General features: G+C 38.0%; 1 protein-coding gene across 13 annotated transcripts in view; it reads left to right on the forward strand.

Moving 5' to 3' along the window:
* The window catches only part of PEAK1 (pseudopodium enriched atypical kinase 1), a 320328-nt gene that overhangs the window by 59165 nt on the left and 235948 nt on the right, over positions 1–25215 (forward strand). For 9 of the 13 annotated variants that reach the window (XM_024128687.3, XM_055088128.1, XM_055088131.1 and 6 more), the window contains exons 3-4: positions 9131–9223; positions 12555–12675. The exons of 2 other annotated variants lie outside the window; for them this stretch is intronic. The gene's annotated coding sequence lies outside the window, so the exon portion shown is untranslated. The remainder of the gene's footprint in view (positions 1–9130; positions 9224–12554; positions 12676–25215) is intronic. 2 more of the 13 variants (XM_055088129.1, XM_024128680.2) reach the window with 2 other exon arrangements.

The following is a 25215-nucleotide window of genomic DNA, read 5'->3' on the forward strand; positions in this document are numbered from 1 at the left end:
GTATAAGCAAGAGGCTAAACCTGAGAAAGTGCCGGCCCTCTCACTGGGGTGAATCAGTACAGGGAGGTGGGGGGTTGTCTCACTGCTGAGGGAGCCCCAAACAAAAGGGGCTCCTGCAGTTTTATGGACCCAGGGCTGGTTGGAGGGTGAGATGGAAGGACTTGGAGTGGAAAAGTACTGAGTCAGAGTAGAGAAAAAGTGTCTTTAATGTTTCCTCCCTAATGAGAAGATCTCAGAAGAGGCACCTGAAGAAAGGCCTCAGTTGCAGGCCACATATAAAGAAACTTCTGGAAGAAGGTACCTGGGCTAGGGATGCAGCTGTGCTAAAGAGCATGGACATTCAGGGGTGCCTGGGTCCTTGACTGCAACTCTCTTCAGAGACTGCAGTGCACTGGCTGTGCACCAAGTCTTGTCAGGGGAGGGCAGATTTCCTATGTGGGGCCTGCCAGGGCCTTTGTAGTCATTTATGGCTGGGTTGGAAAAGTCACACGTCGATTTCTTGGTCAGGAGCTGGACTCCGCAATATGCATGTACCATATTTTGCTTATCTGCTCATCAGTTGGTGGACATTTAGGTTGTTTCTACATTTGGGTTATTATGAATATTTTGCTATGAACATTTGTGTATAAGTTTTTGTGTGTACATGTTTTCATTTCTCTTGGGTACATACCTAAGAGTGGAATTGCTGGGTCATTTGGTAAATCCATGTTTAACATTTTGAGGAGCTGCCAAACAGTTTTCCAAAGAGACTGTATCATTTTTCATTTCCACCAGTGATGTATGAGGATTTGTTTCTCTGTATCGTCACCAACATTTGTTATTATCCTCTTCCTTTTTTCCATTTTTTAAATTACAGCCATTCTAATGGATGTAAATTGGTATCTCATTGTGCTTTTGATTTGTATTTCCCTAGCGGCTAATGATGTTGAATACCTTTTCATGTGCTTAATGGCCATTTGTATATCTTTCTTTGAGAAATGTCTATTCAAATCCTTTGCCCATTTAAAAATTAGGTTATCCTTTTATCGTAAGAGTTCTTTATATATTCTGGTTACAAGTCACTTATGATATATATGATTTGCAAATATTTTCTCCCATTCTGTGAGCTGTCTTTTCACTTTCTCAATATTGTTCTTTAAAGCACAAATTTTTTAATTTTATCTATGTTTCTTTTGTTGCTTATAATTTTGGTGTTTTATCTAAGAAACCATTGCCTAATCCAACGTGATGGAGATTTATTCATATTTTCTTCTAAATGTAAGTTTTATTGTTTTAACTCCTAAATTTAGGACTATGATTCATTTTGAGTTTGTTTTTTTTTTTTCAATACGCGGGCCTCTCACTGTTGTGGTCTCTCCTGTTGCGGAGCACAGGCTCCGGACACGCAGGCTCAGCGGCCATGGCTCAAGGGCCTAGCCGCTCCGCGGCATGTGGGATCTTCCCGGACCGGGGCACGAACCCATGTCCCCTGCATGGGCAGGCGGACTCTCAACCACTGCGCCACCAGGGAAACCCTGAGTTAATTTTTATGTATGGTGTGAAGTAGAGGCTCAGCTTCATTCTTTTGCATTCAGATATCTAGTTGTCCTAGGCCATCTGATTATCTTGGCACCCTTAAAGAATATCAGTTGACTATAAATGTAAGGATTTATTTCTGGACTTTTAATTCGATTCCATTGATTTATACATCTTTCCTTGTGCTAGTATCACATTGTCTGATTACTGTAGTTTTGTAGGAAGTTTTGAAATCACGAAGTGTGAATTCTCCAAGTTTGTTCTTATTCAAGGTTGTTTTGACTCTTCTGGTGCTTGCATTTTCTTTCGTTCGTTTTTTTAAAATATTTATTTATTTATTTTATGGCTGTGTCAGGTCTTAGTTGCGGCACGCAGGCTCTTCATTGCCGTGCACATGTGGGCTTCTCTCTAGTTGTGGCGCACAGTCTCCAGAGCGCGTGGGCTCTGTAGTTGCGGCGTTCAGGCTTAGTTGCCCCACGGCATGTGGGATCTTAGTTCCCGGACCAGGGATTGAATGCGTGTCCCTGCATTGCAAGATGGATTCTTAACTACTGGACCACCAGGGAAGTCCCCCCTTGCATTTTCATATGAATTTTAGGATCAGCTTGTCAATTTCTACAAAAAAAGATCCATCTGGGATTTTGATAGAGACTGTGTTGATCTGTATTATGAATCTGTAAATCAGTTTGGAAACTTTACAATAGTAAGCCTTCCAATCCATGAACATTGGAGGTCTCTTCATTTATTTAGGTGTTCTTTAATTTCTTTCAATGATGTTTTATAATTTTCAACGTATGTCTTGTGCTTTTTTTGTCAAATTTATTCTTAAGTCCTTTACTCTTTTTCATAGTATTGTGAATGAAATAGTTTCTTTACTTTTGTTTTTGGATTGTTCATTGCTGGAGTATAGAAATGTAATTGATTTTTAAATCGTGCACCCTTGCTGAGCTGTTAGTTCAACTATTCTAGTAGTTATTACTTAGAATTTTTTTATATTTAATATCTTGTCATCTGCAAATAGTGATGGTTTTATTTCTTCCTTTCCAATCTGGATGCCTTTTATGTCTTTTTATTACCTAATTGCCCTGACTAAAACCTTCAGCACAGTGTTAAATAGAAGTGGTGAGATCAGTCATCCTCATCTTGTTCCTGATCTTAGGGGGAAAGAATTCAGTCTTTTAGCATTAAGTATGATGTTACCTGTGGGTTTTTCCTAACTGCCTTTTATCAGGTTGAGGAAGTTCCCTTTTATTCCTAGTTTGTTCAATATTTTTGTCATGAAAAAGTTAACATTTATTGAGACCTTTCAATATATGCCAGACCCTATGCTAAGACCCTATTTAATTTTCATAGTAGTCCTTCGAAATAGAGATTGTTATTTTATGTCATTGAGCTGGTAAATAGTAGAATCAGATTTCAAAACTTGTATGCTGAATGATTATCAATTAAATTCCCTGTACATACCATGCTGATTTATATGTGTGACTTTGTACATTCTAGTTGCTGCCTCTTAGAATGCATGCTCCCTCTCTTTCTCCATCATGAAGCTACCGCAGCACTTTGTACCTATAACTATCATAGTACTATTTCACTGTGTTGTGATTGTTTGCATATATTTCTCTCATTTTAGAATCTGTGCTCCTTGAGGTCAGGGACTTTGTCATATACATCTTTGAATCTCCAATGCATATTGTAGAGATAGAAGAGAGATGTGTCACAGAAGCCAGGGGATTAGAGGGTTTCAAGAAGAGTGTCAGGAACTTCCCTGGTGGCGCAGTGGTTAAGAATCCGCCTGCCAATGCAGGGGACACGGGTTCAAGCCCTCCGGGAGGATCCCACATGCCGCAGAGCAACTAAGCCTGTGCGCCACAACTACTGAGCCTGCGCTCTAGAGCCCACGAGCCACAGCTACTGAAGACCGTGCACCTAGAGCCCATGCTCTGCAACAAGAGAAGCCACCACGATGACATGGCCGCGCACCACAACGAAGAGTAGCTCCCGCTTGCCGCAACTAGAGAAAGCCCGCGCGCAGCAACGCAGCCAAAAATAAATAAATAAAAATTTATTTAAAAAAAAAAAAAAGAAGAGTGGCACAAGTCAGCAGTGTCAGATACTGCAGAGAGATCAAGTAAAGTAAGGTTCACAAAATGACTATTGGTTTAGTCTTTTAGTGATTTTAGCAAGAGTAGCAAGAGTGGTTTTTGTTTTTGTTTTTGTTTTTTTAGTGGTGGGGACGGAAACAAGATTCTGGTAGGTTGAGCAGTGAATGGGAAATGAAGACGAAGAGACTGTCAGGGAGTAAGGACTACTGTTGTGAGAAATTTAACTGTGAAGGGGAACAATGAGTTTAGGGTGCTACATAGCGGAGAACATAAGATATTTTTTAATATAGGAGAGACTTTTGAGCATGTGTATGTACAGAGCTGGTGGGAGAAGGGACCAGTTACGAGCAAGCTTGTAGAAGTGGAGAGAGGAATGACACAGAGAATAGGCTCCCCTGCAGAGGTGAAAGATTGCATCTGGAATATGTATTTGCCTGAAGTGGCCTCTTTCTTCTGAGGGAAGGATATGCCCATGGATGTAGCCAGAGATAAATTTATGGGAATGAATTAGGAAATATAGGCAGTTCCCCTTTTCTCTGAAGTGGAAAACGAGGTCCTCGGCTTGGTGATGTTGTGGTTGGCGATGTTCTGGAGGAAGGCGACAGGGGTGAGATATGGAGTTTGAAGGGAGTGGTGAAGGTTTGGCATATCTGCTGTGAGGCATGGGAGAGGTTGCTTGCCAGAAACATGGAAGTCTGAGAGCCTCTTTCTCCCCTCCCTCCATGTAAATTGAAAGAACAGGTATGCAATCAGAAATTAAGATGGTACCAAAGGATTTACAGTGAAAAGTAAGTCTTCCTTTTACCTTAGCTTATCTGTCCTTATTTTCAGAAGAAAGTTCCATTAACAGTTTATTAGCTTTCAAATTATTTTTGCAAATATAAATATAAATTTAAAAATATCTGTATTGGAATTTATTTTAATCCACGAGAATGTACTGTTCTACTTCTTCCTTTTTCAACTTCCTTTCATAACTTGGAGATCTTTCTGTATATTTAGATCTACTTCATTCATATTTACAGCTGCAGGATATTTTGTGTATGAATATAGTATAGATGATGTAACCAGCATTTAGATAAGTTCCAATCTTTACTCTCACAAAAGCCATGTTGAATGAATAAATTCTACCTTTTAAAATAAAAATTCATTGTAGTACCTTAATTCTGTGCCTTAATTTTGGATTTGTTCTGTACACACACACCTTGAACAAACTGATAATATATACATACTAAAACTGAGTTGTCTTTAAAACATAAAGACATCTTCAATATTTGAAACTGATACCCTTAGTTATCACGCTCAATTTATTTCTGGGTTTGAGTGATAAAAAATTCTGTCTTCAGGTGTTTGCTACTTTTAACACTGATGCCAGAAACATTCCTGTACATGACTCTTACAGTTCATGTGCAAGAGATTCTCCTGGGTATGTAACTATGAATGGAATTGCTGGGTCATACGGTATCAGTAGTAAATATTAAACTTAAAAAGATAATCCAAAGTTTATTTCTAGAGTGATTGCCCCATTTTATCCTTCTGCCATCAGTGTATAAGAGATCCTGTTGTTTTACGGTCTCTCCAGTACTTGGTGTTTTCAGACTTTAAAATTTTGCTAGTTGAATGATCTAAAATAGTATCTAGTTGTGATCTTTAAAAAAACTTTAAAAGCGAGGTGTAATTTTCAACTTTACAATAAAACGCACAGATCTTAAATATACAGTTCAGTGAGTTTTGACATGTGCATATACCTATATAATCCAATCCCCTATAAAAATTTAGAACATTTTTATTACCCCTTCAGTTTCCTCAGGTTCCTTCCTTGACATTCTTTTCCCTCACCAGAGCGAACCACTATTCTGATTTCTATCAATTTTTTTTAAAAAAATCTTTTCTCACCATCACAAACTTCTTTCCTCCCATTCTCGCTCTCTTTTTAAATGTCTTTTAAAAAATTTGTGATCAAATATATGTAACAAAAAATTTATCATTTTAACCATATTTGAGTGTACAGTTCAGTGGTATTAAATGCTTTCATGTTGTGCAACGATCACCACCATCTATCCCCATAACTCCTTTCATCTTGTGAAAAAAAAGTCATTTTCCCCTCCTCCCAGTCCCAGGCAACCACAATAATGCTTTCTGTCTTTATGACTTTGACTACTCTAAGTACCTCATGTAAGTGGAATCATACAGTATTTGTCTTTTAGTGACTGGCTTATTTCACTTAGCATAATGTCCTCAAGTTTCATCTGTGTTGTAGTATATTTTCCCTTTCTTTATAAAGCTGAATAATATTCCATTATATGTATATACCATATTTTGCTTATCTCTTCATCTGTTGATGGATACTTGGGTTGCTTCTATGTTTTAGCTATTATGAAAAATGCTCCTGTGAACTTGGGTGTGCCAATATCTCTTTATGATCCTGCTTTCAGTTCTTTTGGGTTTATACCCAGAAGTGGATTTGCTGGATCATTTGTTAATTCTATTTTCATTTTTGAGGAATCACCATATTGCTTTCCACAGCAAAAGTACCATTTAAAATTCCCCTGAACAGTGCACAAGGGTTCCAGTTTCTCCACATTTTGCCAAAACTTGTTTATTATTTTTTTCATAGTAGCCATACTAGTGGGTGTGAGATGTAGTTTTGATTTGCATTTCCCTAATGATTAGTGATGTTGAGCATCTTTTCCTGTGCTTATTGGCTATTTGTTTATCTTCTTGGGGAAATGTCTATTCAAGTCCTTTGCCCATTTGTGAATAGGGTTATTTTTGTTGTTGTTGTTGAGTTTTAGGAGTTCTCTATATATTTTTGATATTAATCCCTTATCATATATATGATTTGCAAATATTTTCTCCCATTCTGTGGCTTGCCTTTTTACTCCATGAATAGTGTCTTTGGATGCACAAAACAAAAATTTTCATGAAGTCTAATTTGTCTGTTTTGTCTTTTGTTACCTATGCCTTTGGTGTTATATCCAAGAAATCATTGCCAAATCCAGTGCTCTGAAACTTTTGCCGTATGTTTTCTTCTAAGAGAAAGGTCTTACATTTAGGTATTTGTTTTAGGTCTTACATTTAAGTATTTGATCCATTTTGAGTTAACTTTTGTATATGGTGCTGGTGAAGGTTCAACTTCATTCTTTTGCATGTGGATAACCAGTTTTCCCAGTACCATTTGTTGAAAAGACTTTCTTTTCCTCATCGAATTGCTTTGATGACTTTGTCAAAAACCAGTTGACAGGGACTTCCCTGGTGGCGCAGTGGTTAAGAATCCGCCTGCCAATGCAGGGGACGTGGGTTCGAGCCCTGGTCCGGGAAGATCCCACATGCCGCGGAGCAACTAAGCCCGTGCGTGCCACAACTACTGAAGCCCATGTGCCTAGAGCCCGTGCTCCACAACAAGATAAGCCACCGCAGTGAGAAGCCGGCTTACCGCAGCAAAGAGTGGCTCCGAGCCGCTCACCGCAATTAGAGAAAGCCTGCACACAGCAACAAAGATCCAGTGCAGCCCCCCCAAAAAAATCAGTTGACTGTGTATGTGTGTGTCTGCATTCTGTCTTCTGTTCCATTGATGTATTTTTCTTCTTTTTGCTGATACCATACTATCTTGATTACAGTAGCTTTTATAAGTTTGGAAGTCAGGTAGTGTAAGTTCTCTAATTTTGTTTTTCTTAAAGATTTGTTTTGGCTCTTCTAGGCTCCTTGTATTTTCATTTAAATATTAAAATCCACTTTTCCACTTAGGTTTTAGGATCAGCTTTTCGTTTTCTGAAAAAATGTTCGTAGATTTTGCTTCACACTGTATTTACTCCACAGGTCAATTTGGAGTGAGTAGACATCTTAACACTTTATAAACATGATGTCTCACTCCACTTATTTAGATCATCTTTAATTTCTCAAGAGCTATGTATTTTTTTTAGTTTTCAGTGTACAAGTCTTCTACTTTGATTTTTTTATGCTATTGTAATGGCATTTTAAAAGTGTTTCATTTCCAGTTGTTCATTACTAGTATATCATTTAATTTTGTATATTGACCTTTGTAAGTTTTAGTAGACTTTTTTTTTCTTAAGATTTTCTAGGCTTTACTATGTAACTATGATATGTATGTAAGTAAAGACAGTTTTACTTCTTCCTATCATTTTTAAAAAATTCTTTCTATCATCCTATCATTTTTCCCTTGCCTTATTTACTAACTAGAACCTCTAGTACAATTTTGAATGCAAGTGGTGAGAGCAGACACCCTTGGATTGTTCCTGATTTGGGGGAGAAAGTTTTCAGTCTTTCACCATGAAGATGTTATCCTTGGGTTGAGTAACCCTTTCTATTCCTCGTTTGCTGAAAGTTTTTTTTTTTTTTTTTTTTTTTAAATCATAGTGGGTGATGTTGAATTTTAATTGTGGTCATAAAGGATTTTTAAAAGGAGATATAATTGTGACTCTCATACAGATATAAAATGAGCACTTGTCAAGTATTTTATTTAACTCACTAATGAGGAAACTGGTAAGAGGTTAAAATCAGTTCAAAGGGAAATTTGAAGAGCTACTCATTTATGTGTAGTAAAGGAATGCTGAAATAAAATTTTCAAATAGATGCAAAAATTGGTATATCTCCTGTGCAATTACCAATTGTAATCCACTGGACACAAGTAATTTGCTCTGTTGTACCCAAGAATAATTCACATTATCATCAATTTTCTACATTTCATCAAATTGAAAAATTGCTCAAAGGCAATGAAAGATGGAGGTAATGTATGTGTGAACTTGAGAGAAGATTGACTAGTTTTTGTTTGTTTCTTTCTTTGTTTTTTGGTCCATTACAAAGCTTTCCATGGTTTTTCGTAACACAAGGTCTTGCTTTGAAAATCTGTGATCCCCACTGATGAACAGTTTTTCGTACATGTATTGGTTATATGTTGCATTCTGCTGTGAAATGCCTCTTCATTGTCTCTTGCCCATTTTTCTGGCCATGTTCTGATTGTGTGTGCATGTGTGTGTTACGCCTTTATATGTTATTGATAATAGTGCATTACAAGTTGTGTGTATTGTGAACACTTTTTGCTAGTTTATAACTTGTATTTTTACTTTCTTGAAGCTATTTTTTGATGAGCAATGGTTCTTAGTGTAGTCAAATTTCTCTTATTTAAGAAAATTTTCCTTACCCTGTGGTCAAAAGATAGTCATCTTTTCCACTAAGTTTTTTAAAGCTGTTTTTGATGTTTCGGTCTTTGATCCATGTGGTGTTGATTTTTCGTATGGTATGATGTTAGGATCAAATTTCACCTTTTTAAAAAAAAATAGATGTTATGGACTGACTGTATGTCATTCCCCCTACCCCAAATTCGTATGTTGAAGCTCTAACGTCCAATGTGTGGTATTTGGAGGTGGGGCCTTTGGGAGATAATTAGGGTTAGATGAGGTCTTGAAGGTGGGGCCCTGGTTCAATGAGATTAGTGCTTTTATAAGAATAGATACCAGAGAGCTTGCTGTTCCTTTCTGTCTTCTATGTGGACACAGCCAGAAGGTGGCCATCTGCAAGCCAGAAAGAGAGCTCTCATCAGAACCTGACCGTGCTGGCACCCTAATTGAAGACCTCCAGCCTCCAGAACTGTGAGGAAGTATTTCTGTTGTTTAAGCTATGTTGTCTATGGTATTTTGTAATGGTAGCTCGAACAGACTAAAACATCTTGTTTTACATTTACTCTTTGGTACTTGATATTTTACTCTGTCAGACAGTGCTTCTGTGGGGAGGATCAGGTTTATGTCCCAGTGATATCAGGGTAGGAGTTAGAGAGCCCCAGGCCTCAGAGAGCTTGAGTCAGTCAGTCACTCCTAACCCCATACAATATAATCTCAGGTCACTTCTTTACTGTTTGTCTTGAGGAAGAGGTTTGTGTAGGAGCAGAGGGTGATGTGAAGAAGCAGCCAGGGGAGGTTAATGTGTATCCAGCTGTTTTTCTCAGCTCCTATTTTCCTGAGGACCAGAGACCAGAGGTTGTCCCATATATGGGACCACGTCGTGTGCACATAGTTGCTGGGACACAAGAAAAGCAAAAACAGAACTTCAGTAGTTCTTTTTCTGTTTTGTTATCCCATGGCTTTGGTGGGCTGCCTCTTGCCTCAGGCCAAAGCCACCGTTCCACACATACCAGTTCAAAATGGGTCCTTGTCACCACAGGTGTTTCTCATAGGTCTCTCCATTTTTCCTGTGTAACTTCCCCGAGGGCTGATCTTCTGAAAGGACATCAGCAGTTTTGCTAACTCATCATCTCTGTAGGAGTTGGAGCCGGTGTATAATTTTTCCTGGTCTTCTTAGACTTCCTTTGTATAATTACAGGTAACTTTAATCTGACCGAGCAAGTGAGTAAGTTGAAGATTCTTCAGTCACCTGCAAGCCTTCTTGCCATGTCTGAAGCCCTCTATAGAGGCTGTGTAGAGGTGTAGGCTGGCTGTAACAAAGAGTCCTACAGAATCTTTTTGACCATCCAGTGGTATTTCACTGAATTTTCACCCAGCCAGTGTTGGCTTTTTGGATAGGTGGAGCCAAAAGGCCAGCCTTTAGGTGGTGTGAGTTGCTCAATTCTAAGAGGGTCTCTGACTTAACGTGACTATCCTTCTGCTTAGTCATATTACTTTAAATTCTAACTCTAGATAGTCATTCTTACCCAGAATGGCCCATGAATTTTAAAGTATTTTATTGCATCTTTCATGTAATTTGTATTCTGCTTATAATGAGTATATTAATATTAAAATGTTTTAAGTTTCTTACATCAAAGAGACTTGCTGCTCCAGGAGAAAGTACTATATTTATCCTGTTGTTTTTCTTACTGTCTGCTCTACCTCTCTGCCCCCCTCGAATAGTCAGTCCACCACATCATGCTATCTTCCATTATAAATCCCTGTGTTGTACTTATTTTCCTTCTTTCTGTGTGCTTCCATGGGAGAGGCCAGGACCTGTTTCTCATTTATTTTTGTATTCCTAGCCCTGGGATAGGTCCTGCCAGATTTGCCACAGAGTAGGTGCTCTATAATTGTTGAAGCAGTAAATACATAGCAAAGTACTTAGGATTCATAACAGGAGTTGCTTCCTAGGGAGAAAAGTATGTACTCATAATCACGTTGGGTCCTTATTTTGGCGTAGTTAGAATAAATGGTATGTGGGGTAGTTTGTAGGGGAGGGCTGGATCGAAAAGTACTTACTTGTAAGCTATGTCAAAAGGTTTTGATAGGGATCTCTGAAGGGTCTTAAGCAGGAGATTAACATGATTAATATTTTGTTTTAAGAAGGTGATTTTGAGAATAGTATGACATATATATTGGAACGGAGAGACTGCTTGGAAGGTAGTCCAGACAGGATGTAACTGAAGAGGGGGTAGACTCCAGAGAGGTTTAGCAGGTAGAATCTATAGAACTTAATGACTGATATTATTAACTGTTGGTTGGGGGAGGATGGGGGAGGATGGGGAAGGGAGAAGGAGAGGAAGAAATCAGGGATGACTCCTACATTGTGCAATTAAATGGATGGTAGTGCTATTTATTCCCAATGCATGTTCATGTATAGAAAGAACTTGTGGAGTAGGGATGGATAGGGTTTTGTTTGAGGTTTCTCTGAGATATTCAAGTGGAGATGTGCAGATATGTCTACAATTCTTGGAGAGAGGTGGGGGCTTGAGAGAGAGATTTTTGGGTTAATAGATTTTTAGGAGTGGTTGAAGAAGAAATTGCTCAGGATTTGAGTACAAAAGCCTGAGCACATCTAGTTTTAGTGGACAAGTACAGAAAAAGGCACTGGGAAGGAGATCAAGGAGAAACCAGGTGTTAATAAAGGGTTTTTCAGTAACACCGTTGGCTTCCTTTCTTCCTGGAGACCAGATTTTCCTTTCAGCACCCTCTATTTGATCTTTGTCTTCAGACCTTTTCTTACTTTGAGCATTCTCTGCTGGGAGAGATTGTAGATGAAAATAGTTTTACTTTTGAACCCAGCAATTGCTGGTTCCTTTATATTTCCTTAAGTTTTGCTTGAAAACAGAATACTTTCTTTAACTCATCTCTCTATCTGTACCTTCTACAATACTATACATATAAAAGAAATCAGTTGACACTTTGGACCTTCTGCTTGGGAATTACCTTAGCTAGAAGTAACAGGTCATTATCAACATTTTCTGCTTTTTAACTTAGCACAGGCAACAGTTTTGCTAAATTTTCTGCCACCTTATAACAAGGGTCTTCTTTCCTCCAGCTTCTGAGAGCATTTTACTCACTCTCCTTTAAGGCTTCTCCAATAGCCTTCTCAAGGCTCATCAAGCTTTTGCTAATGAGATTCTTAGGGCCCTTCCACCTTGTGTTTACCACCCAATCCCAAAGCCAGTATCACGTTTTTGTTATGTTAGTACTCTAGTTCCAGGTACTGAATTATGTTCTGGTAATCGCTGGTTAATCGCTGTTTAACAAATCACCCCAAACCTGGTCCCAGAACCTGCATGACTTTTCCTTAAGCAACATTAGAAGTCACTCAGTGTCACTTCCACCACACTCTCTTGGTTACTATGAAGTTAAGTGCCACTCTGGATTTAAGGAGAAGGGAATTAGGCTCTACCTCTTTATAGGGAAGTGGCAAATTTACATCATAGAAGAGCATGTGGAATGGGAGATATTTTTGCAGCATATTCGGAAAATACAGTTTGCCACAGATGGATAAAATAAAATACATAGGATTACAAAGGAAAGCAATTATACTAAAATATCATAACCAAACAAATTGTGATAAAGTAATATGTGCTTGTTTAACATACTACACAACAAGATATAGTGGCAGGCCAATAGTAATTTAGTAAATTTGTAAGTACAGTATATATATTAGTAATTTTAGAGGTTTGGAGAAAATAAATAAATAATTTATTTTGCCATCTAAGTTCATGGATCTTCTGAATTCTATCCACAGACCCTACTGCCCTAGGTTAAGAACTCTTGGATTAATATAATGGTGTTAGCAGAAGTCGTATTGCTGTGGACTGGAGAGGGAATTTGCGTGAGGGCAGAGACGAAAGGGAGGACACCATAGGGTAAGTTCCCTATAGTAGGATTTATTTGCCTTTTAAGCTAAAGGTTTTGTTGTGTTTTTAGGTTGAGACTTCAGTGTGTTTATGTAATGAAGGAAAGATACTAGTGAAGAGAGAAGGTTGAATACATTGGTAAGATAAAGGGTATTTAAAAGGTTTCTGAGAAGGCAAGAGAGAGTGTGGTCTTGAGCTTAGGTGAAAGCATTAGTCCTGGTTGGAAGGAGAGGCAAAAGGAAAGGAGTTATGGCTGTTTGCAGGTGCTGTTCTTTTATCAGGTCACATACATTGAGAAAAATACAGATAAATAAATTCAACACAGGAGCAAGGGAGGCCAAGGCGGGCCTCAGACAACATTACAGCAGAGGTCCCGGAAAATACAAGAATGTTGGGGTTAGGGTAGGCAGGAAAAGGTAGTGAAATAAAGACAGAACAAAGTAACTATAATGTAAGTGATTGGATGCAGAAGACAAACTTTGCCTAGTTTACAGTTTTGTTTTATGCCTTCTGTAGGCCAATTCTCCGTACTATGGATATGGAGACAAAGAAAGGTGGAATGAGAATAAAATGCAGTTATATATTTCTATATCTGCTTATTTAGAGTTAACTTTTTCTAAGTGTCTTGTTTAGCATATGTAATTAATACTTGTAATGACTTTGCCACAAAATAACATGAAAGCCGAGGAGCTTCTTTTTCATGGTTATTTGGGATTGATATTGAAAAGCAGTACGTGTGTTTGCTGCTTCCATGCTTACAGCTGGATGGAAATTAGCCTCAAAGGGGGTCTATGGTTTTCTTTGTCATTAGCCAACAGATGCTTGCTACAGTGTTTTGCTCACTGAGTCTTTATTTAATGTGAGGGTAATGCATCTCTGTACACTAATGAGAAGAGCTGTGCAATACAGTAGCTCATTTGTGTATAACAAATATCTGCCTTTAGCCACACATTGATCCTTCACGAAATGATTTTTCTTTTTTATTTCACCAGCCTGTTATCAACACCTGGTTGGCTTATCTATCTTCAAATTGCTTTGACTTTCTAGTACATTGATCTTGACTTTAGTATGTCTGTTTTATAGGGGAAATATTTTCTGTCTGTCAGAGAATTCTTCAGAAAATCTCAAAAAATTAAAAATTTAGAATTTCAGATCAGGATGATAAATCATTAAAAAACTTAGGTTTCTAGGCACAAATATTCATTTATACATGAGTATGTATGAAATTGCTAATTTTCAATATTGCATATAATATATGCAATATTGTATATATTATATATACTTATGTATATATACTTATATATTATAAAATATATTTTACTGCAATAAAATATTTCTTAAATGTTTATTTACAATATATACAGTATTACAAATATTATATATATACATACATATATATATTTAAAATTGTGGTAAAATGTCTAAGCTTTCTCCACAGCCCCTATCTTCCCTCAGCAACTGCCCTTTGGCTACATTTCAGGCCTAGGGTTGCACATACCTGCATGAGGACCTTTCCTGGAAATGGGCTCTGCCATTTAGGCTAGGAGTTCTGGGATTCCAGGTTGGTGGAAAGTGGTCTCTTGGGGTGAGACCAAGTAAAGTGACACTTCCTCTTGGCCCTTTTCTCTGCTCATTAAATAGAGAGAGGTGTGGCCACAGGAAGGCCAGATCCTGTTGCCTTGATCTAAGGGTAGTAGTGATTTTAATAGTCTTCTAATAAATCTACTAGATTCGGTTGCCTCCAAGTTTATTCCTTCCTTTTATTGTATAGCCAGAAGGATTTCTCTAAACCAAAATCATTATCACATCTCTGCTTGAAACTTTTTAGTGCTTCACATTTTTGTTGAGATAAAGGCTAAACTCCTGACATGGCTTTTTGAAGATCCTTTGGGCCCTGTTCTGGTCATTGCTTACTTTTGCTGTTATTGAGCTCTGTTGTTGCCCTGCCAAACAAGTACTCTTTTCTACCTATACAACTTTGCACAGGCTGTAGGTCTGTCCTACTCCCCTCTCCTCATGAGCAATCTCTAGTATATTTACCAAACTCCTACTAATCGTTTAATGCTCAGTGGTTAGTACACATTTCTTTTATAGCACTTGTTGCATTATGTAATATTTGCCTTCCTGTAAGCCATGCCCTCTGCCTCCAAAGGCAAGGGCTAATTTGATTCAGCATGCTGTTTCCTGTACTGATAGTGCGTGGTACACAATAAGTGCTTAATAAATGTGTGTTGAATGAAGACTGTAATTAGTGGAACACTTTAAATGTGAATTGCTCTAGAGAACTATGTTTGCAGTAAACTCCTGCATAACCAAGGTGATTGAGGAATGGAGTATTTCACTTATTGATTATGTATATAACAGTCAATTTCAGATGATCAATTTTAGATAATTTTAATACAGAACAAAATGGATTAATACAGAATTTATCTGTATTCATAAGATGCTTCAGCATGATCATTCTGAATTGTGTGACTTTTTTAGATCTATGGTTGAGGAAGCTGTGAAGATCAAGTGTTATCTGTAGTGTTGCTTTTTCACAATCTGGGCCTTGTTTTATCAATTGAATCTCTAACACATTTACTGAGTGTTTTGTCTACCTAAAAAGTATACTGTAAAATTAACACTAGGGCTTCCTTGGTGGCGCAGTGGTTGAGAATCTGCCTGCTAATGCAGGGGACACAGTTTTGAGCCCTGGTCTGGGAGGATCCCACATGCTGCGGAGCATCTAGGTCCATGAGCCACAACTACTGAGCCTGCGCGTCTGGAGCCTGTGCTCCGCACAAGAGGGGCCGTGATAGTGAGAGGCCCGCGCACCACGATGAAGAGTGGCCCCCGCTTGCCACAACTAGAGAAAGCCCTCGCACAGAAACGAAGACCCAACACAGCAAAAATAAATTTAAAAAAAATTAATAAAAGATACCCCTGCCTCAAAGTATTAAAAAAAATTAACACTAGGTAAAAGGGATTCAAAATTGCATTATTATCAAATATAGTTTTTTTTTCTTTTTTTTTTTTCAAATATAGTTTTAAAAATGCTCAGAAGACTGGCAAGCAACGTACCTTAAGGTGTATGCACAATCTCAATTCACCAGAAAACTTAGTACATTCAGGCTGTGCCTTTTGGATGACAATCCTTGATGAGTCCAAGTGAAGTCTTATGAACTGAGCTAAGCAGTTTGATGGTAATCTCTGGCCATAACTATTTCAAGTGCTTGATCTCCACCGCAATTATATGTTTATTCTTCTCTTATTCATAGGAAGGTAGTGTGAATGATTGCTGCTCATTTGTGTGTTAATGTAATGGTTCTTTTCTCTCACTCACCCAAAGATAATGTTGCCAGTTATTAGTTGCAAAACTCAGAAATTACTTTTATGCATTTGGCCCTCCATTTTCACATCTTTGAAAGTGGTTTTGAGCAGAGACCTGTTTGGAACTCAGGGAACACGCTTTTATTTGCACAAACGGTCTGAAAACCTTCATGGTAGCTGAGCTCTGGCCTCCTACATTGCTGTGCCATGTTCTCTTGTTAAACCTAGAAATCTTCCTTCAAAGCTTGATCCCCTTTAAAGCAAGAATTTGGAATATCAAGCCGATGTATATATATTTTTAATGACATTCAGAAAAATGTATTGTAAATGTAACTATTATTTAGTTGCTGTACTTTCAATTGGCTCATCTCTACTTGAGTCCTTTTAATCAGCTTCCCAGCCTGTCTCTTCACCTGCATAATAATGCAGTATTTGTAGCATAATTATTTTATGAAAGTGAATCATTGTAAGTACAAGAACTGATTGACCTACGGGTTAACTACAGAATCTTACATGAAAGAAAGGGCAATTTAAAGGATTGATTAAGTAATTTTTAAGAATGTGAATATTGGGGTCATCAGTGATAGAAACAACGTACTGCTTGATTATGATAAAATATTCAGCAACTCACTAACCCAGCTGTCCTGTTTAAATAATCTATGAACAAACAGAATAAAAATAATTCTTGCTGCCGTGCACTAAACCAGTTCTACTGAGGTTTTAGTTTGGGAAATATGTCAAGAAACTTGTCTTTGATTTGAGCATTTTTATGTTAAGAAGCTGATTGATTCTATTAAATACAGAATGGAAACATTTATGTCTTTGTAGTATGACTTTAACATAATTATTAATTGAGTACAAAAATGTGATTGCTTGCTAAGGCATAGTTTTTTGTATTAGTCAAGTTATGAGTAAGAAAGGCTTTCAATCTCTGTCTTAAGAGAAGCAGTATTCAGTGTCCCAGGTTTTACTCATGGTTCCATCACTAACTGTCTAGCTAACTTTGGTGCCTTGGGTTTTCTCATGAGTCAAATTAACTACCTCATAGTGAAGATCATTTGGATCTTGTATGTGAAAGTGCTCTATAAAATGTATGCCACATTTAGTAGTTAAGCAAGATTTTAGCCCCTTTTCTGCCTGCTTTTTAACTTTGGGCTGGTCACTTAACCTCTCTGAGGTTTTATTTCTTTATAGGTGAAACAGAGGAGTTTGGCCTGTAGTATATTCAACTGAAGGAGTACTATTTACATTGTATTTATTGCTTATAACCTATAATTTATGATTTCTCTCTCTCTCTTTTTTTTTTTTTTTTTTTTTTGTGGTACGCGGGCCTCCCACTGTTGTGGCCTCTCCTGTTGCGGGGCACAGGCTCCAGACGCACAGGCTCAGCGGCCATGGCTCACGGGCCCAGCCACTTCGCAGCATGTGGGATCTTCCCGGACCGGGGCACGAACCCGTGTCCCCTGCATTGGCAGGCAGACTCTCAACCACTGCGCCACCAGGGAAGCCCTCTCTCTCTTTTTTAAACATGTGCTTGCCCCTATTCCTTTAATGGATATTGTGATTACCATGTAAGACTGGATTCCATTAATCTTCACCTATTATGTTTCATTTAATCTTCCTCTCAATCTTGTGAAAGTAGTTGGTATTATCCTCATTTTACTGATGAGGAAAACTGAGGTTCAGTTTAGTGTTAGAGGTAGGATTCTAGATGCCAGTGTTCTTTTTTTTTTTAAATAGCATGTGGCTTGAAGACACATTGCCACATCATCTAAAGCAAGCTTTTGATCTCCATTATTTTTCTGTTCTTTTTTCCCAAAATGAATAGAGCCTTACCAAAATGCTTTTGTAGAGAAATGTGTCTATTCAATAGCAGTAAGCATGGTTCAGGAATTTTTACATTATAGCACCATTACAAAAAATCTTGTTGGCATTATACAGCAGTGCCATATATCCGTGAATCTTTCAGTGCTGGAAAATATAGTTTGTCCTTCAAATAATATGAGTTCTATTTTAATAGCTGTATTTTATTTTTAAAATATAGTATCGTTTAACGTTGTAGATGCTTTTAAACTCAAAGGCTTATTTTGTGCTTACCATAGAAGGAAAACAGGTGATCTTAAGTACTTACTAAATTTTTTTTTGTTTTTAAAATCCTAATTTGTGATTCTAGGAAAAGCATTGCCCATGGCAAACTTTTCAAAAATTTCTATTCTAGGCAGGTATTATTTTATGGTATCCATTGTTTATATTTAAATTTTAAAAAGAGATCTATCAGGGCTTCCCTGGTGGCGCAGTGGTTGAGGGTCCGCCTGTCGATGCAGGGGGCGCAGGTTCGTGCCCCGGTCCGGGGGGATCCCACGTGCCGTGGAGCGGCTGGGCCCGTGAGCCATGGCCGCTGAGCCTGCGCGTCTGGAGCCTGTGCTCCGCAACAGGAGAGGCCACAACAGTGAGAGGCCTGCGTACCGCCAAAAAAAAAAAAAGAAAAAACAGATCTATCTCTGGACTATCTGAAATAAGTAGGTCTGGCAGGGATTAGGACAAGCACGTCCAGAAACATTCATTTCCGTCTAGAGTTCATTTATGAATTCTGTGTTTTAACATGCCAGCCTTAGATATTGATCTTACTTGGAACGTTATTGCTCTTAGAGTGACTGAAACACTGGTTCAGCTAAGACTGTGATGCTGATCCTTTCTGATTCAGAAACCTCTGCCCTTGGGACATTCCTTTACTCATGTTTCTCTTTTTTTCTATTGACAGTTTCCCGGTGGTCATTACTAGTCCAAAAGCGAGTTCCCATGAATAGCTCATTGGTCACAGTTTTATTTTTATCTTCCCAACTGATGACTTTGAAATGGCTGTGCCATTTTGAAGGAGACCTTATCTGCTGTCATTCTTAACCCTATTCATGAAACTCCAGCCACATAGGCCTTCTTTTCTGTTCTGTAAAGTCATTCTAGCTTCAGGGACTTCTACTACTTGTAGCTCTGTGGGAATCGTTTTCCCCCAGACTGTTGCTTGGCTATATCCTTCTTGTCATTTTTAAGTCTCAGCTTTAAATATTCCTTCTTCAAAGAGGTTTTCCTTGACAACTCACTATAAATTAGTGCTTCTCCAACACTATCAAATGGCCATATTTTATTTTCTTCTTAGCACCTAATGACTAACTGCTAGTTAGTTATTTCTTGTTTATCTCCTCTGTTGGGGCCATAGTCATTTTGTTTTGTTTAATGCTGTATCCCCAGCACCTAGAACAATGTATGCCATAGTAGGCATTCCAGTTAATATTTGTTGAATGACCAAATGAATGCTTTTTCTATTGGCTATTTATAAAATTCTTTTTTTTAAGCTTTTTCTTTTCTTTATTTCTTTATTTTTTGGTAATCAGGAAGGTACAATGAGTGTTTTTGCAATTAATGTTTATGTACTTTTGATGTTTTTCTCTTCCTTTGGTGTTCTGTTCCCTAGTTAAATTCTTTCAGAGGAAAGGGGAAAGCCTTCTAATTTTCAAACTCCTGAAATATGACTATTTCGATTTATCTACTGCTTGCCAGGTGGATGTCTGAGCTGGTGCAGCCTAGTCACAAAAGCAATTAACAGGTAGGAAAATTGGCTCTTAACAGCTGCATCAGTCCTGCTTGAGTTGGCCTCTCCCCCAAGGGACTGTCACTGTCAACCTAGCTAAATGAAATTGCCTTCCCATAAACATTTTTTTCGAGGATTATAGAACAGAAACAAATTCTTGGTTTATAAAATGAGTTAAAATGTGTCAACAGAATAATGACCTGCTGCTGCAATTTGAATCATGAGGCACGGCAGCAACGTTTATTTTCAGAAGAGTTGACATTGAAACTGTAGAACTTTTAGTTCTATTGAAATGACTTTATTATGCCAAAAGGGTTGATTTAATAACTTATTTATTGGTGTTGGTGGGGAAAATGACAGTTCTATAAAATATAATTTTTGACCCTCAGAGCTTTGGTTTGTGACAGAGTTTTTGAGTCCTTGCTCCTTTATTTAGCTCTATGGAAAGGGGCAGGTTTTGGAAAGAATGCAACTTGATTTACATTCCATTTTATTCCCCTACTGTTAATTCATTCAGTATGGATTCCATTTGATCATGATAGACCATAACCATTGTTTTGTGCTATAACCAATGTATGCATTTAAAAAATGGATTTTATATTAACAGTATGCCGGTTCTGGGTTTTATATTGACATATGCCTCAATGTTAGCGAACATGGCATTGGTTTCTCTTGATTCTTTTTGATAACTTTTATTTGATGTAATTTCCAATCTGAGCTAGTTGTGAAATGTGCTCCCCTTGAAAGTTGCCTTCTAGTCAGTACTCCCTTCCTTTCATCCCTTTTGTATCACTGGCCTTGTAGGAAGCTAAAAGAGTTTGTGTCATTAAACTCTGCTTTAATATTTTGTCAAAAGATTAAGAGAAGATTCTTGCACAGTGAGGGTATTAACTTAGTTTTTGGATGAATGAGATGTGCTTTTGTTATGCTAATACGGCAATTCATGGTGTTCCTCTAGGTAACTTCAGGATGGGGCCTTGGTCACCAGAAACAGCAACCACATGATTAGAGGGTTGGGACTTTGGGCCAGTCTGACTTCTGGGGAGGTGGAGAAGGTTTGGAGATTGAGTTTAATCATGTGGCCAGTGATTTAATCAATTATGCCTATGTAATGAAACCCTAATAAGAACTCTGGACACCAAAGCTCAGTGGCGTTTCTTGATTGGTGAAGATATTGATGTGTTGGGAGGATCATGCACCCTCACTCATGGGGAGAGGGCATGGAAGCCCTTCATTCAGGACCGTCTCGGACTTTGCCATATGTGTATCCTTTATAATAAAACTATAATAATAAGTATAATGCTTTTCTGAGTTATGGGAGTTGTCCTAGCAAGTTATCAAACTGAAGTGATCATAGAAATCTCTGAATTTATGGCCAGTTGATTAGAAATGCAGGTGGCCTGGAGACCCCTGAAGTGTGCCTGGCATCTAAAGTAAGTGCAGTCTTGTTTGGGATAATGCCCTTTGGTTTGTGGGTTCTAGACTAACTCTGAGTGGTTAGTGCTAAAATTGAATTGCAGTACACTCATTTAAGGTTGAAGCAGACTAGTGGTAAATTTGTTATCATTAATGAACCAATATCGATATATTATATAAACTAAAGCCCAAAGTTTGCATTAGGGTTCACTCTTTATGTTGTACACCTTCATGGGTTTTGACAAATTCATAATGTCCTGGGTCTACCATTATAGTATCATACAGAATAGTTTTACTGCCCAATAAATCCTCTGTGTTCTACCTGTTCATCCATCCCTCTCTTGCCCCCAGACTGCTGATACCACCACTCATCTTTTTACTGTTTCTATAGTTTTGCCTTTTTCAGACTGTCATATAGTTGAAATCATATAATATAGTCTTTTCAGACTGGCTTCTTTCACTTAGCAATATACCTTTAAGGTTCCTCCATGTCTTTTTGTGACTTGATAACTCATTTATTTTCATTGCTGAATAATACTTCATTGTGTGCATTTACTGCAGTTCATCCATTTACCAATTGAAGGATATCTTGATTTCTTCCAGGTTTTTGCAATTATGAATAAAGCTGCTATAAACATTCATGTGCAGATTTTTTTGTGGACATTGGTTCTCAAATCAGACTGCAATTGCTAGATCACATAATAAGACTCCGTTTAGCTTTGTAAGAAATTGCCAAACAGTTTTCCAAAGTGATTGTACCATTTTGCATACTTACCAGCAATGAATGAGAGTTCCTGTTGCTCCACATCCTTGTCAGCATTTAGTGTTGTCAGTGTTTTGAATTTTAGCCATTCTAATAGGTGTATGGTGTAGTATCTTGTTGTTTTAATTTGCAATTCCCTAATGGCCTATGATGTTGAGCATCTTTTCATGTGTTTATTTTTTCATGTGTATATCTTTTGTGGTTAGGTGTCTTTAGGTCTTTTGTCTACTTTTATTTATTTATTTGTTTATTTGTTGCACCATGTGGCATGTAGGATCTTAGTTCCCTGACCAGAGATTAAACCCTTGCCCCCTGCATTGGGAGCACAGAGTCTTAACCACTGGACCACCAGGGAAGTCCCATCTACTTTTTTTTTTTTTTTTTTCTTTTTTTTTTTGGCTTTGTTGGGTTCTCATTGCTGCCCACAGGCTTTCTCTAGTTGTGGCAAGCAGGGGCTGCTCTTCATTGCGGTGTGCAGGCTTCTCATTGAGGTATCTTCTCTTGTTGCGGAGTGCGGGCTCTAGGCATGCAGGCTTCAGTAGTTGCAGCACATGGGCTTCAGTAGTTGTGGCTCGTGGGCTCAGTAGTTGCAGCTCGTGGGCTCTAGAGCACAGGCTCAGTAGTTGTGGCACATGGGCTCAGTTGCTCCGTGGCATGTGAGATCTTCCAGGGCTCGAACCCATGTCCTCTGCATTGGCAGGTGGATTCTTATCCATTGCACCACCAGGAAAGTCCCCCATCTACTTTTTTTTTTTTTTTAATATTTTTAAATTTTAAAAAAATTATTATTTATTTATTTATTTTTGGCTGTGTTGGGTTTCGTTTCTGTGCGAGGGCTTTCTTTAGTTGCGGCAAGCGGGGGCCACTCTTCATCGCGGTGCTTGGGCCTCTCACTATCACGGCCTCTCTTGTTGCAGAGCACGGGCTCCAGACACACAGGCTCAGTAGTTGTGGCTCACGGGCCTAGTTGCTCCGCGGCATGTGGGATCTTCCCAGACCAGGCTCGAACCCATGTCCCCTGCATTGGCAGGTAGATTCCCAACCACTGCGCCACCAGGGAAGCCCCCTCCATCTACTTTTAATCATGTTTTTGTTTTCTTATTGTTGAGTTTGAGTTCTCTGTATATTTTGGGTAACACTCCTTTATCAGATTTACTTTTGCTAATATTTCTACCAGTGTGTGACTTGTCTTTTCATGAACGATGTCTTTCACAGAACAGAAGTTTTCAATTTTAATGAAGTCCAACTTATAGGTTTCTTTATTACTTGGATCATGCTTTTGATGTTGTATCTAAAAAGTCATCATTAGGGACTTCCCTGGTGGTCCAGTGCTTAGGACTTCGCCTTCCAGTGCAGGGGATGCAAGTTTAATCCCTGGTCAGGGAGATAAGATCCCACAAGATCCCACATGCCTCATGGCCAAAAAACCAAAACATAAAGCAGAAACAATATTGTAACAAATTGAATAAAAACTTTAAAAATGGTCCACATCAAAAAATCTTAAAAAAAAAAAAGTCATCATCAAACCCAAGGTCACCTAGATATTTTCCTGTTATTTTCCAGAATTTTTAGTTTTATGTTTTACATTTAGGTTTGTGATCTATTTTGAGTTAATTTTGTGTGTTTTGTTTTCATTTTTTAAAAATTATAAGATATTTGAAACATGCAGATCCATATTAAGACTAACATATTGACCAATATATAAAGTGCCTGCCTGCCAAAAATATATTACCAGTTTATCTTTAAATATACAGATTATAAAATCAAGGTAGTTGAGACCCCTGTGCATCCCTCCCAGTCTCATCCCTCTCCCTGTCTCAGAAGTAATCAGTTTTATGAATTTGGTGTTTTTCAAATCTATGCATGTTTTTATAGTTTACTAAATATTTGTGTATCATATTATATGGTGTTTTTACAAGTTTCAAAATTTCACATTAACAACATTATGGAGACTTCCCTGGTGGTTCAGTGAATAAGATTCCACGCTTCCAACGCAGTGGGCCTGGGTTCTATCCCTGGTGAGGGAACTAGATCGCACATGCATGCCGCAACTAGGAGTTCGCATGCCACAACTAAGGAGCCCTGGAGCCGCAACTAAGGAGCCCGCCTGCTGCAACTAAGACCTGGTGCAACGAAATAAATAAATAAATATTTTTAAAAACCCCAACATTGTGTATGTTACACCTATTTCAACAACTTATTTCAAAACTCTGCATTGTTTTTGCGATTTAGGGGATTTTTTTTTTTAACCATAGGAAAGAATGTTTAATTAGTGAGCAATTTAATGTTAAATAATTAATTTATTAACAGTTGTATTTTATCTTGGTTTCCTATATTAGTATAGACAGACTAGTTCTGACCTGTGGATTAAATTTTTCAACCCTCAAACATTGTATTTAAACTTTATTATAGGATGTGTTTTTTAGAGGTGTACTGAAGTGACTCTAAAAAGCTATTTTTTGTTTTAAGAATTTTTTTTTTTTTTTTGCTGTGTGTGTGGGAGGTTTTTAGAGTGCAAACACAAGTGACATTAGATCACTGATATGGTGTTCCACAACTACCCTGTTAAGGATACTCAACAGAAGCCAGAAAGACTTAATTATTTAAAGCGTGCTTCTAGTTGGAGAGCCTACCTTTTATAGATTTCTTTCTGGGGGCTCTTTTTAAGCTGTGGGTTTTCTTTACTATAATCATCAGTTTCTGAAAGAGAGCACCATATCTAGGATAAATCAGAAGATCCCTGCAATTCAAGGTGGAGGTAAAGCTTCCTCTCTCAGCTTTAGAAAAGTTACTTGATTTTGCTTCGTGTAGGTAGGGTTGAACCTAACTATTTATGCTGATGTATGCAGCAAGTTTCATCCAGTCAAAGCAGAAGCTGTCAGATCTTTGTAGAATTTTCTGTGGCCTAAATTAAATCTGCATCACACAGGATTACAGTCTTTAGAGAAGGCTCTCCCTTTGTCTGTTGTGTTAATTGTGCATGTGTTGATTTGATTATTGTTGCTCATTTTACATCCTTTGGTGTATAGTTTGGGTTCAGTAGCAAAAAAAGCTTGAAATTTCTACTGTTTTGTACACTTGAAAAATAATGACCTCCCTCTTCCCCCAGATCATTTATTATAGGTTTTCAGAAAGCTGTGAAATGGCACGTCCAACCCAGATTATTTTGCTAATGACATCCTGAAGAATCTATTATATTGTAAAGCATCACTGGCCGATTCAGTTGTAATTTAATGAGAATAGACCAATATGCCAAGGGAAGTGATTTTTAAAGTTCTTGCTCTTCCTGCTCAGCTCTGTTGCATGAAATGCTAAAATAGTTTCTTCCTCTTTGTCCATTTCAAGGATGAAATGTGTTCCAGATTTTTTCTCCCCACCCCTTCAGTTTAAGACTGTGTTTGAATCAGTGCTATACTAATAAAGGGGTACTGAACAGTGACTTTTTTCCTACTGAATTTTCTGAAGTTCATTT

Source organism: Physeter macrocephalus, chromosome 11, assembly GCF_002837175.3.
Source record: "Physeter macrocephalus isolate SW-GA chromosome 11, ASM283717v5, whole genome shotgun sequence".
Taxonomy (NCBI): Eukaryota; Metazoa; Chordata; class Mammalia; order Artiodactyla; family Physeteridae; genus Physeter; species Physeter macrocephalus.